At 40.5% G+C, this 14,850-nt stretch overlaps 1 protein-coding gene across 2 annotated transcripts in view; it reads left to right on the top strand.

The window, feature by feature from the left end:
- The window catches only part of LOC124140101 (neuroglian-like), an 82,185-nt gene that overhangs the window by 4,775 nt on the left and 62,560 nt on the right, over window positions 1-14,850 (top strand). For both annotated transcript variants that reach the window (XM_046507471.2, XM_046507472.2), the window contains exon 2: window positions 11,972-12,040. The gene's annotated coding sequence lies outside the window, so the exon portion shown is untranslated. The remainder of the gene's footprint in view (window positions 1-11,971; window positions 12,041-14,850) is intronic.

The following is a 14,850-nucleotide window of genomic DNA, read 5'->3' as shown; positions in this document are numbered from 1 at the left end:
GCTAATCTGTATTACGATAGGTTCAGTGTGAGCACCACTCCAGAGACCTACATGAGGGCATTAATATCACATATTCCACAACAGCAGATTTATTCTGACAGCGTTTCAAACTGGTTGCTGTTTTATGTTCAGGATAAGTTGTTTTTCCTGTATTTCACATGTAGTTTGGATGCTGAAGATGTTGTTTTCCTGTGGTGGTACAAGTCCAGCTTGCAGCGTTTGGTTCATAGTCCTCGATAGACTCTCATAGAATTTACCTGTACATGCTTGATGAAAGGGTAGTAGCATTTGCTGTGGCAAGTGATGAAATAAAGTGAGAGTGTTGAATGTGTGTTTGTTGGGCCACACATTAGCTAGAAGTTTACTCAACTTATTTTAGTAATATTCAAACATTAAGCCATTATGATGACATCATGGTATTGTGCTATTATTCTGAGCCAGGAATTCACAGGGCATTCTGAATGTAGACAACATAATTCTGTAAAGTTATGGTTGATGTATCCATAACATTGTTGCTTGATTCTGTTGACTGCTTCCGGGTTGAACAGATTCTCATGATTTCTCGATTACAGAATTCACCTGTTCATGATTATATTTGGAAACTTATACTCACAACTTGTCGTAGAGCAGTCAACATTATGGCAAGTGTGAGACTGGTTTCTTGACAATATTATTATAAATTGTGTTTTGATGGATTTACAGTCCAATGTCAATTAGAAAATTTTGAAAAAATGGCTATAAATGTATGGCCACTTGGTCTGTACAGGTTTGTATAACTTACTCTTGGACTGACACAACACTTTGGGTACCCACACTTCAGTGCCAGTGAAAAGTGTTTTTTGGTTTAAATGTTTGCATTCAATTATATTTTACAAGATCAGATGTGTAATGATTCTGATTGATATTCTCAGTAATCGCCTGCTTCCAACTGTGATGATAATTTGGTATTGGTAAAGAAGGATATTGTGAACGTGAGACAATATGCTCACAAAGACAATAATTAATTCATTTATGTTACTTGTTTATTTATGCCAGAGGATGTCAGTAACCAAAATGCATGAACAAATTTCCAGTATCAGTCGCTAGTATCTGTATTGAATGAGAATGGAAATTAATAGAAAATGGACCGGAGTATCTCGTCTGTGATTCACTTCTATTTGTGTCGTTACAATTGTGAATAATTGATAACAAACTGTAGCGGAGAGACAATATTGATCAAGCAAAGAAAATGCTCTCAATTTGTAGAAGGACAAAACCCAGGTTATCCTGTGTCATTGTTAACCATAATGGACTTCTTAGTTGGGCTTAGCATCTTGTAGACACAATACTGGCAACCATATTGGATTCACAAACTCTTGGCAAGAGGGATTGTGGTCCCTTCTCGTCATGTAGTTCCCCGATGCTACGGGTGATTTGGGAAGCACTAAGGGTGTATTGATCTGGAGGCACGTTAGTCTGGGTCGCGTCTTTCTTAGTCATAATAGTCACTTCCCTGATCAATACATGTACTGTAATTGATGCTGTGATCCCATCTTAGTGTTGCAGGATTAGTCATGAACCTTCAGTTAGGAGCGTCGGGATCTACACGGTGCTCCGTGGGTAATATTTCCCCACTACGTACTGCAGATACAATGATGATACATGTACTAGCACATGTACTAGCATGGAGGGAAATATTGGTATCGGGTGACTCATCGTGTGTTACATTGGGTATAGATTGGGATACGCATGCTGCATCATTTGTTTGCTGGGACAGTGTTCATGAAGTCTTTTATCTCTTTGAATATCTCTTTGAAAACCTATGTTAATTAAACAAGAAGTTATAAGCACCATATTAGTTTTGGAAATATGAGAAATCTGTTGGGTGTCGTCTTGAATACATTTGGTTGTTATGATATGAGCTTGTGAAGTTTGATTTAGAAATGGTCATGGACGACCATTTCTTAAAGTGATGAAAAAAATGTTTGTTATTTAACATTAATAAATTTATAATTTAATTCTGCTGTGAGACTGGAGCTTGAGTTGTGGCTGTGTTTAGGTTTTCCCAGACATGTATTTCATAATTGATTAATCAATGATGGTGGCATAGAGCTGAAGGTAACTAGTGCACCTTGCAGGCTCCTGATCAATATTTAACGGAATCTGCCATCAGTGTCTGTTAGAACAGCTTAATGTTTTACTGGCCTGAAACAAGGCAATAAACTGTACATGTCAGATATATGTGTAGAGCTATTCCCTTTGATCTGGCTCAAGGTGAGATTACTCAATTTGTTTCCATGCCCTCTGACCTGGATGGATCTGGGTGTCCATCGGCAGGCAGGCAGGCAGGCCAATATGGTAAAGACTTCAAACGCTCCTTTATACCAGTGCAACAATATGCTTGTACCTGAACATGTTTATGTCATTGTAAGGCACGATATTGGGACAGAACATGGTAGGATTTTACTATACAATTGTCATTCAAGAAAGACATCTACAGTTGGGTGACGAAACAATATTAAAAACTTTGATACAAATGTTGCTATTGAATGATATATGCAGGAGCACATGCAACACTCAACTTGCATTGTTTGAAGTTTAGATGCAGTTTTTCAGACTAATCCCTGGAAAGAATGCTTTATAAAGAGAATATTTCATTTTTCACAGAAGTTAAGGGAGGATGGTATTGAATGAGGAAGCATGGCTATATTTCTACTCGGCTTATTTTCAATATTTAACAATAATATCTCTGAGTTTTTTATATGTAATATACGGTAGTAAACAAAAAGGGCGACTGTGCTTGTGGTAAGAGACAAGTCAGGGGATCGGGTGGTCAGGCACGCTGACTTGGTTGATGCATGTCATCGTATCCCAGTTGTGTAGATCCATGCTCATGGTGTCAATCACTGGATTGTCTGGTCCAGACTCCATTATTTACAGACTGCCATGATATAGCTGGAATACTGCTGAATGTGGTGTTAAACAACAAACAAACATACAGTAAACTATGGTTATAATGAACTCTAAGGGACTGATTTTAGTTTGTTATGATCATCATTTAAGTTTGTCATAAGCAAATGGCCAGGACCAAGAAGTAAGTAAGTTATATCCATCAGTTCATTATAAGCGTGTTTGTTATTAACGTGGTTTGCTGTACTTGAACAATTGACAACACATCATGTTCATCTACTAATTACAAACTGCAAGTGCTTTGACAACCTTTAATGAAGCAGTGCAAACAGGGCTCCAGTGACTAGAGACACCTACTTACTGTAAGTCTTTGCTCAATGTATTTGTTGTCTGCTTTGGAATATCAATATTAATAATCAAATAACTCAAATTCCTTTTTTTTTATTACTCAGATATATGTAGCACTAATGACAGTGGTAAATGAAAACAGTAACCCTTTGCCAGGGGATTCTGGTAGAGACCTGGTAGAGTAGTGGTCTAATCGTGACTCACTGACCAGAGGAGACCTGGTAGAGTAGTGGTCTGATCGTGACTCACTGACCAGAGGAGACCTGGTAGAGTAGTGGTCTGATCGTGACTCACTGACCAGAGGAGACCTGGTGGAGTAGTGGTCTGATCGTGACTCACTGACCAGAGGAGACCTGGTGGAGTAGTGGTCTGATCGTGACTCACTGACCAGAGGAGACCTGGTAGAGTAGTGGTCTGATCGTGACTCACTGACCAGAGGAGACCTGGTAGAGTAGTGGTTTGATCGTGACTCACTGACCAGAGGAGACCTGGTAGAGTAGTGGTCTGATCGTGACTCACTGACCAGAGGAGACCTGGTAGAGTAGTGGTTTGATCGTGACTCACTGACCAGAGGAGACCTGGTAGAGTAGTGGTCTGATCGTGACTCACTGACCAGAGGAGACCTGGTAGAGTAGTGGTCTGATCGTGACTCACTGACCAGAGGAGACCTGGTAGAGTAGTGGTTTGATCGTGACTCACTGACCAGAGGAGACCTGGTGGAGTAGTGGTCTGATCGTGACTCACTGACCCGAGGAGACCTGGTAGAGTAGTGGTCTGATCGTGACTCACTGACCAGAGGAGACCTGGTAGAGTAGTGGTCTGATCGTGACTCACTGACCCGAGGAGACCTGGTAGAGTAGTGGTCTGATCGTGACTCACTGACCAGAGGAGACCTGGTAGAGTAGTGGTCTGATCGTGACTCACTGACCCGAGGAGACCTGGTAGAGTAGTGGTCTGATCATGACTCACTGACCAGAGGAGACCTGGTGGAGCAGTGGTCTGATCGTGACTCACTGACCAGAGGAGACCTGGTAGAGTAGTAGTCTGATCGTGACTCACTGACCAGAGGAGACCTGGTAGAGTAGTGGTCATATCGTGACTCACTGACCTGAGGAGACCTGGTAGAGTAGTGGTCAGATCGTGACTCACTGACCAGAGGAGACCTGGTAGAGTAGTGGTCTGATCGTGACTCACTGACCTGAGGAGACCTGGTGGAGCAGTGGTCTGATCGTGACTCACTGACCAGAGGAGACCTGGTGGAGTAGTGGTCTGATCGTGACTCACTGACCAGAGGAGACCTGGTGGAGCAGTGGTCTGATCGTGACTCACTGACCAGAGGAGACCTGGTAGAGTAGTGGTTTGATCGTGATTCACTGACCAGAGGAGACCTGGTAGAGAAGTGGTCTGATCGTGACTCACTGACCAGAGGAGACCTGGTAGAGTAGTGGTCTGATCGTGACTCACTGACCAGAGGAGACGTGGTAGAGTAGTGGTTTGATCGTGACTCACTGACCAGAGGAGACCTGGTAGAGTAGTGGTCAGATCGTGACTCACTGACCAGAAGAGACCTGGTAGAGTAGTGGTCTGATCGTGACTCACTGACCAGAGGAGACCTGGTAGAGTAGTGGTTTGATCATCACTCACTGACCAGAGGAGACCTGGTAGAGTAGTGGTCTGATCGTGACTCACTGACCAGAGGAGACCTGGTAGAGTAGTGGTCTGATCGTGACTCACTGACCTGAGGAGACCTGGTGGAGTAGTGGTGTGATCGTGACTCACTGACCCGAGGAGACCTGGTGGAGTAGTGGTCTGATCGTGACTCACTGACCTGAGGAGACCTGGTAGAGTAGTGGTCTGATCGTGACTCACTGACCAGAGGAGACCTGGTGGAGTAGTGGTGACTGATCAGCACTCATGACTGTTCTCAGATGTCTGTGAATGTCCTATGACCACACTCCCCATGTTTTTGTCGAGATACATTGATTGTGGAAAAAACTTTGGATTTGAATACTATCGTTTGCCAGGTATCTATAATCACTTAAGACATTGTTAAAATTTTGATTACTAAGAATATATTGGATCATGTTAGCATCATATGGTTGAACTTTATATGATCTATGTTCCATATCTTTCATTAACAGTACAATGGTCACAGTTGGTCACAGCTGCCTGATCTAGGTGTAAATGTAGAAATGTACGTGTGACAATCATTAGGATATAATGCCATGTCTGATTATAACATTCTTCCAAGACGGAAACAAGTGTATTTTGATGGAAGCAGCATGAAGCTTATTCAGGGGTATGGGCACAGCATGGCTGTTATTACATGCATTGTGTCCACCACAAAAGCTGATAATATCAGGCTTGGTTAGAATTTAATAGCTTCATTGTCCAAAGGATGGGATAATTGAAATGAAAATAGGTTTCCCTTGCCCAAGGCAGGATGTATGACCCAGGGTGATTTTAGAATAGGACGGAAAATAGATGAAATGTCAGACAGTGGTGGCGGAATTCTGTGGCTGGTGAGAGAAAGTGGGTGGAGAGAGAGGGACCATGTCAACAGTGCTGATAATGAATACCTGTATCAATTCATGAATTCCTGGTGCAAGATGTCGACATAGTGAGACACTTGGGTGTATTTCACTGGATTGTCCGGTCCAGACTTGATTATTTACAGACCACCATCACATAGCTGGAATATTGCTGAGTGCGACGTTGAATAACAACAAACAAAACTTGGATATATTGGTACATGAAATTATATATTTGTACGTTGTTTTTGATGGTGGCAAAATATTGCATTCTATATGTGGCATTCATGTAAGATTTATCTGATATTTCTATTTTGAAGATAAATACAGTCAATCATGTTAATAACTCTTTTATTGTTGGGAGTTCCCATGACTCATTATGTCCCCCCCAGAATGGAGGGAGACATATTGTTTTTGGCACGGTTCCCGTCGGCGTTGGCGTCGGCGTCAGCGTTGGCGTCGGCGTCGGCGTCGGCGTCGGCGTCGGCGTCGGCGTTCCCGACGATTCCGGACCATAACTCAGAAACCGTTTAATATTTTTTCGCGAAAATTTTGTATACACATTAACCCAGCACTGAAGTGGTGCCTTTTGCTATTTAGAGATTTTTGACATTTTTATTTTTTCTCGTTTCCATGGAGATAACTTGAACATAGACTCTGAATGGGGGTAAGCTTGGTTTCCGGACCATAACTCGGAAACCGTTTAATATTTTTTCGCGAAACATTGTATACACATTAACCCAGCACTGAAGTGGTGCCTTTTGCTATTTAGAGATTTTTGACATTTTTATTTTTTCTCGTTTCCATGGAGATAACTTGAACATAGACTCTGAATGGGGGTAAGCTTGGTTTCCGGACCATAACTCGAAAACCGTTGAATATTTTTTCGCGAAACTTTGTATACACATTAACCCAGCACTGAAGTGGTGCCTTTTGCTATTTAGAGATTTTTGACATTTTTATTTTTTCTCGTTTCCATGGAGATAACTTGAACATAGACTCTGAATGGGGGTAAGCTTGGTTTCCGGACCATAACTCGAAAACCGTTGAATATGTTTTCGCGAAACTTTGTATACACATTAACCCAGCACTGAAGTGGTGCCTTTTGCTATTTAGAGATTTTTGACATTTTTATTTTTTCTCGTTTCCATGGAGATAAGTTGAACATAGGCTCTGAATGGGGGTAAGCTTGGTTTCCGGACCATAACTCGGAAACCGTTTAATATTTTTTCGCGAAACTTTGTATGCACATTAACCCAGCACTGAAGTGGTGCCTTTTGCTATTTAGAGATTTTTGACATTTTTATTTTTTCTCGTTTCCATGGAGATAACTTGAACATAGGCTCTGAATGGGGGTAAGCTTGGTTTCCGGACCATAACTCGAAAACCGTTGAATATTTTTTCGCGAAACTTTGTATACACATTAACCCAGCACTGAAGTGGTGCCTTTTGCTATTTAGAGATTTTTGACATTTTTATTTTTTCTCGTTTCCATGGAGATAACTTGAACATAGACTCTGAATGGGGGTAAGCTTTGTTTCCTGACCATAACTCGAAAACCGTTTCATATTTTTTCGCGAAACTTTGTATACACATTAACCCAGCACTGAAGTGGTGCCTTTTGCTATTTAGAGATTTTTGACATTTTTATTTTTTCTCGTTTCCATGGAGATAACTTGAACATAGACTCTGAATGGGGGTAAGCTTGGTTTCCGGACCATAACTCGGAAACCGTTGAATATTTTTTCGCGAAACTTTGTATACACATTAACCCAGCACTGAAGTGGTGCCTTTTGCTATTTAGAGATTTTTGACATTTTTATTTTTTCTCGTTTCCATGGAGATAACTTGAACATAGACTCTGAATGGGGGTAAGCTTGGTTTCCGGACCATAACTCGGAAACCGTTTAATATTTTTTCGCGAAACTTTGTATACACATTAACCCAGCACTGAAGTGGTGCCTTTTGCTATTTAGAGATTTTTGACATTTTTATTTTTTCTCGTTTCCATGGAGATAAGTTGAACATAGGCTCTGAATGGGGGTAAGCTTTGTTTCCGGACCATAACTCGAAAACCGTTTAATATTTTTTCGCGAAACTTTGTATACACATTAATCCAGCACTGAAGTGGTGCCTTTTGCTATTTAGAGATTTTTGACATTTTTATTTTTTCTCATTTCCATGGAGATAACTTGAACATAGACTCTGAATGGGGGTAAGCTTGGTTTCCGGACCATAACTCGGAAACCGTTTAATATTTTTTCGCGAAACTTTGTATACACATTAACCCAGCACTGAAGTGGTGCCTTTTGCTATTTAGAGATTTTTGACATTTTTATTTTTTCTCGTTTCCATGGAGATAAGTTGAACATAGGCTCTGAATGGGGGTAAGCTTTGTTTCCGGACTATAACTCAAAAACTGTTCAATATTATTTCATGAAGTTGTAACATATTAACCAAGTCCTGAAGTGGTGCCCATTAGTTGTTTGAAATTTCTAGGAGTTCTATTTTTGTCACTGTTATTTAGTAATGGAGGGTGGGAATGAAGAGATGGGGTTTAACGTGAAGTAAACGAATGAATGGGGGTTAGGGGAGTGGGGGGAGACATATGTTTTTACGAGTAAAAACACTTTCTAGTTGATATATGGACCAAGGTAGATCCTTCATTTGCAGTTTTCAGGATGTATTTATATTAGGAAATTGTTGTAAATTGTCATAAGTTATTAGACATTTAAATAATGCAAACGTTGTAAGGTAGTTGGTGTTTCTGTGTTAGTCTGTATCACCGTGTGTATCATGATACACAACTGTATCACAGTCACGCATCAGCCACAGTGTGACTCTATACTGGAAACCTTGGTACAGTCAAGTCCCGTTAATCTGACGTGGGTGTATTGAAAAATAAAACACGATAGATAACGATACAAACATGTTGTAATAAAAAAATGAAAATGAAATATTCATATTGTTATGTTAGCAAGATAGGTTTTCTAATCATGCAACCCCTGAACCTGAACACAAACCTACTGTGACAGGCAGTATGACTGGTTCAGAATACTTTAAAAGCATAGTCTGGAGTGGAAGTCGCCAGTTTGAAACTAGTGCCGCAAAGCTCAAGAAACTTGCTTACTTTAACAGCCACTGTCAACTTCCTGTTAGTCTTTTCATTGGTCGGTCAAAATTCACGAAAGGTCGTTCGGAAGTGACCTGTAATAGGATGTATCTGATTTAAAGAGATTGAGGTAATCTAGGCATGTGATTAATCCTGTTTTGGTTATTTAAAGCATTTATTGTTTATTGTTAAGCAAGTTTATCTTTGCAGCCTTTGTAATATACAGGCTGTGTACTCGCGGGCAGATGACTACGGAGTACTCTGATCACCGTATCGGATATACGAGATTGAGTAATAAGTTATTTCGGTTATTTGCTACATATTTGGTGTGTCTGAGTCAGAGTGCGAGACTGTCAGATTAGCATATCTAAATAGGACTGATTTGGTCAGTTCTCATCATTAGTGTCTGATAAAAGCGATTGTCAGATTAACAAGTGTCGGATTAACGAGACTTGACTGTATATATAAGTTTTGCATTTCTTTCCCGAAAAAGTGAAAGTACAGTTTGCATATGATGGGTGGGAGGGCTTGCTTGATATCCAGCATGATGCCATGATAGCAACTTTCTATGTGTCATGAAGGAATGAAGACCGTCCCTTGAGAGATTGAGTGAGTAAGTTTGGTTTGGTTTGGTTTTACTTTAACGCCAAGTATTCCAGTTATATCACAACAGATTAGCTTCTTGTGGAAAGCCTGAAATGATGCTGTTCTTAGATGTCTACCACTGTGGTGAAACCCACATGCACAGGTTTGGTGCTGACAAACCTGGAAACATAATGGGCGCGAACCCAGGATTTGAACCCACAATCAAAGGTGTCTGTTATGCCCAAGGGTCGCAACTCTGCACAGCTATTTGCTGTGCCTTGGATGTTAAGGCCACCTGAGAGATTGAGAAGATACTGTAAATAATTGTATGATTGATATGAACATGATTTGTCCTGATGTTAAAGTTGATAGCAAGTGTTGACAAAACGTTAAGACATACATCAGCTTGAAAGGTGTAGGAAATAAAAGGTCCAACTACATGACATGATACAGAATAGCACAGACACGCACAACAGTTGTATGGGGCAGGATATAAGACCCAGGCGCACACAACAGTTGTATGGGACATGATGTAAGACCCAGGCATGCAAACAGTTGTATGGGGCAGGATGTAAGGCCCAGGCATGCAAACAGTTGTATGGGGCATGATGTAAGACCTAGGCGCACACAACAGTTGTATGGGGCATGATGTGAGGCCTAGGCGCACACAACAGTTGTATGGGGCAGGATTTTAAGGCCCAGGCGCACACAACAGTTGTATGGAGCATGATGTAAGACCCAGGTATGCAAACACTTGTATGGCGCATGATGTAAGACCCAGGCATGCAAACAGTTGTATGGGGCATGATGTGAGACCCAGGCATGCAAACAGTTGTATGGGGCATGATGTAAGGCCCACGCACACACAACAGTTGTATGGGACATGATGTGAGACCCAGGCATGCAAACAGTTGTATGGGGCATGATGTGAGACCCACACACACACAACAGTTGTATGGGGCATGTTTTGTAGAGTGTTGTGTTGATCTGGAAAGAAGGTATGTGTCCGCTTGATGACAGACATGTTTTGTAGAGTGTTGTGTTGATCTGGAGGGAAGGTACGTTTTCTAAACAATCCTGATGAATTATCTTGTGCAGTTCTTAAAGAAATCTGCAGGATTTACAGATTTGCTTTCATCTGATCTTACTCCAGGTTTCAATCACAGGACGTTTCAGTGCAGCACAAATGTATGTCATTAAATGTACATCTAGAAATACATGTATTGATTAGTTCTATCTGACATATATATTCTCATTGCTCAATCGTGTTGTTTTCATGGGACAGTTTAAACAGACATTTCAGTGATAGTGGTATTTGTCCTGGGCATGAGTGATGTTCCCCTTTTGGTAATGTTATGTAAATATTCTCATTTCTGATACAAAATACATTTATTTTGAACATGCATTAAACTGAAACTGATAAAAATATTGCTGGGTTTTATCTCCTAAAGGTTGAAAAAGCCATTTAACAGTGAAGTTGCCCATAATGATCTGGGTTAGAATTGGTCTTCAGCAACACATGCTTGTGGTATGACTGACAAGACCAGGTCATCAGGATCGCTGTCTTGGTTGATGCATGTCATTGTATCCCTATTTGTGCGTAGATAGATTATTCACAGACCATCGTCAACAGTTGGAATATTGTGAGTGTGATGTAAACAATAAACAAACAAAACAAAACAAAACTATCAGTCAAGTTAATCATGAAATTTGTCATCATTTATATGATTTACTTGATAACTTTTAGAGATGCAGTTCCAGCGGCTGTCTGGCAAGTCTAGCAAGGACTGAGATCCTAAAAGATGATGAGGCTCATGTTGACATTAAGGGGAAGAGTTCTAATACAGATATTTAGTGAAAATATCACGAGGGGAACATGGGGTTTTATGCATCTTGAGGCGAGGGGAACAAAACCTGACAAGGGACGCATAAAACCCAACATACCCCAAGTGATCCTGCTATAACGAATTTATCTTATAGACATGTTTTAATGTGAAACTGTAAAAGAATTAATACAAATTCAAAATTGATAGAAAACAGCTGTTCGATTGAGCTAAGGTTAACTTGTGCTATGTAACATGACTTCCATTGACTCAGAAAAGTGTGCTGCTTTTTGCCTTGAAGCGGGGTATTAGGGATTTATTCTGCCTGTGAGAAATCCACGTGCAGCTTGTATTGCTCGTGTATTGCTCGTGGTGGGGTATAGGAGTTTTATTCCCCCGCTGAGAAATTTATTACCCTCAAAGGCGGGTTACACAGTATTTTATCAAGATCACGGGGACCAATCAGATCTCATCATTCTGACATGGAGGTAAGATAATACTCCTTGCACTTCGCAAGTGTAGGTGCAGGACATGAGACGATCGTAGCACTAAGTATGTGTCCATTTTTTAAACATATGGGGATGCTAAGCAATTCAGAACCTGACATAAATTTGATAATTTTGATTAATATGTTTGATTTCTTTAAAGGTTAACAAACAGTAAATGCTGTCTGTCTTTTTCAGGCTTTTCTCCAGCAAGACAGTTATAGTGGAATATATGTGCTTACCGGTAGATACTCTGGATTTATTCAGGTGAGTGATTGTTATATCAGTGCTCTCAATGCATAATTAGGCATGTCTCATTAAGTTTTGACTATTCATACTGTTTGAACCTTTATTCCTGTTATATCAGCTGTGCAATGTTGTTGCATCAGAGAGGGGAAGAGCAAGAAGCTCCTCATGCAGAGTGTAGAATTACTGAGTACCAGGAGCATTGTGTTGGAAGTGTGGACCTCAAACATATTCATCTACCAGAAAGGAGATTATGTAACATCTGATCAGGCAAATTGTACAAAAGATGGTGGACAGACCCTTTTGGGGTGATGGAAAAATGCTTTCTGGGTGTCATGAAATATAACGATGACAATATTTTACCCATGAAGGCCTAGCTGAGCGTACATTCCGATTGGTGATATTGTCATAGTTGACTCACCATCCTCATCAAAGCTTTCACTTTCACATGGTGTCACCTAAGGCCACACTATTTATGAATCCGTCTGTCCTTCCAAGGACATTTTTTGTGTGACCTGTAACTTGAAAACAACTACATAGATTCTTTTCTTTCAATTTTTTTTATTTAATGAAGAAATACAGCTTTTTAAAAAAAATTATGCTTAGAACTTTTTTTTTACTTAAACATTTGTGTGACCTATATCAGATATCTTGAAAAGTTTTGCATGGATTCTCTACCAATTGGGGGTACACGTTCTATACCAATAGGAGAGGTGCAGTGTAAACTTTGTTTTCAGTATTTGGATTTTACTAAGAATTTATATTTTACTTCAACATTTGTGCGACCGACAACTTAAAAAACTCATGATGTCAATCACTGGATTGTCTGGTCCAGACTCGATTATTTACAGACCGCCGACATATAGCTTGAATACTGCTGAGTGCGGCGTTAAACAACACACAGATAGACAACTTTAAAAAACTACATAATGGATTCTTTTCCAATTTGGGGTACAGTTTCTATGCCAATAGGAGAGGTGCATTTAAGGTTTGATTTTGATGAATGGATTTTCTGAGAAAATATTGCTTTTTTCATGTTTTGAACTTAGAAATATGTTAGAGTCGAAGTTGGGGTATTAGTGAGGTCTTGTTGAATTTTATGTTTCACGGATTTATTCCAGCTGTTCCACACAAGGTCATTCGAAATAAAAATATATAACTATGTCAATCGTTTATTTCTTTGAAAGTCATTCTGCTGTAGAGTTATAACGTCAGCTGGCTTGTTGAATCACTGATAGTGATGTAGACATGGAATTTATATGTAACATACTGTATTGTATTAGAGGATCTATATTACGTGTGGGAGACATAATAACAATGAATATTTTTATGTTTCATTTATTTCTTGGACCAGCTGCTTTTCAGTAGGATCGGCGTGCCTTTGAAACAAAAAAATGAGCTTGGAGTGATGGATCTACCCCTGGCCTAGTCATTCTTCTAAAAATGTCTACCATATTAGACATATTTCTGACAATGATAAATATCTGTCAGAATGATATCAGAACATGAATGTCCCACTTGGACATGCTACATGTGTAATGTGATTGGCCACATTGCTTGTGTCAGGGCAGCTCAGTGGCCATGGATGAGAGTGGGCAGTATGGGAGAAGCCACATCAGTGATCACACTTTAATTGAACCACTGCACTTTTGTCCGATTCCACGTCTCCTCTGAGAATGCTGGGGGCATGTTGAGCTCTCCTCCTCCTCCATGTAACAGAGATAATCAGCAGACGGTACTTAACATGGCTGTCAATTCTCCACAACCAGTTGGTAATCAGCGAAGGGCTACACCAAGGCTTGATTGTCAGCATTGTCTGAACTCATACAATACCACCTGGGGCAGATGTGGACAAGATTTTCACCAGCAGCCATTCAAAATTAAGTTGTGTCAATCAGTGATATCTGACTGTAAATAGCAGTCTATTGCCTTGTCTGTGTTGCTACTCATATGCGGAGACATGCTAGGGCAAGTGATTCATGTTCAGTAAGGTGTTGTCTGGCTCATGATGAGGGTGGTAATGGTCATTTGTGGTGTATCCCTTGAGCCCTCACGACACCTACAAGGACATGATGATAGTCTCACAGCTCTGTATGCATGGCAGGACTTACCTGGAGGTGAGGTGAGGTGAAAAGGGGTTTAACACTTGCACTTATATAGCGACGTGCATGCACATGTGTGTGGCTGCTTGTTCTAGTCTAGACTGATGCCGCTTTATAGTGCTAGCTCACTGTGACACCCTGCCACATTCTAACATGAATACCCCACTCAGACACAGTATACTGACTCCGAGCGGACAAGCCCTTGTTTTAGCCCCTTAACGCCGAGCGCCAGACAGGGTAACAACAAGTACCATCTTTTAACGTCTATTGGTATGACACAGCCGGGGATCGAAACCCCAGGCCTTCCGCTCCCTGGGCGGATGCTCTACCACTAGAACACAGAGGCGGTTCGGCAGGACTGGATGTCAGAGTCTCTGGATAGAGTACAACAGGAGACATGATGCTGATGAACTAAATTTCAATAATTATTGCAAACAGGTATTAGTGTTCAGTTGTGATAATTGAGCGATAATGGGAGCAATTATCTGTTTGTTTTGAGGTAGATTGATAGAAAGGACCTGTTTGTCCTTTGATGGAAGATAGTGGATGATTAAAAATGTCTGGTATAATGTGATTAAATAACATGAAAAGATGAAAGGTTTGTTTTCTCCACTCTTGAATAAATACCCAATGTCTGCACTGTTAAGTTAATTGAGATGTATTGAAACATATACCATGGTTTCTGCAACTAACCCTAACCATGCCACTGTACCTGATTGTGTTTCAAGG

This window comes from Haliotis rufescens, unplaced genomic scaffold (genome assembly GCF_023055435.1).
Source record: "Haliotis rufescens isolate VD_foot unplaced genomic scaffold, xgHalRufe1.0.p SCAF_22, whole genome shotgun sequence".
Lineage (NCBI taxonomy): Eukaryota > Metazoa > Mollusca > Gastropoda > Lepetellida > Haliotidae > Haliotis > Haliotis rufescens.
Note: the sequence above shows the minus strand (reverse complement) of the source record. Positions and strands in the feature narration are given on the sequence as shown.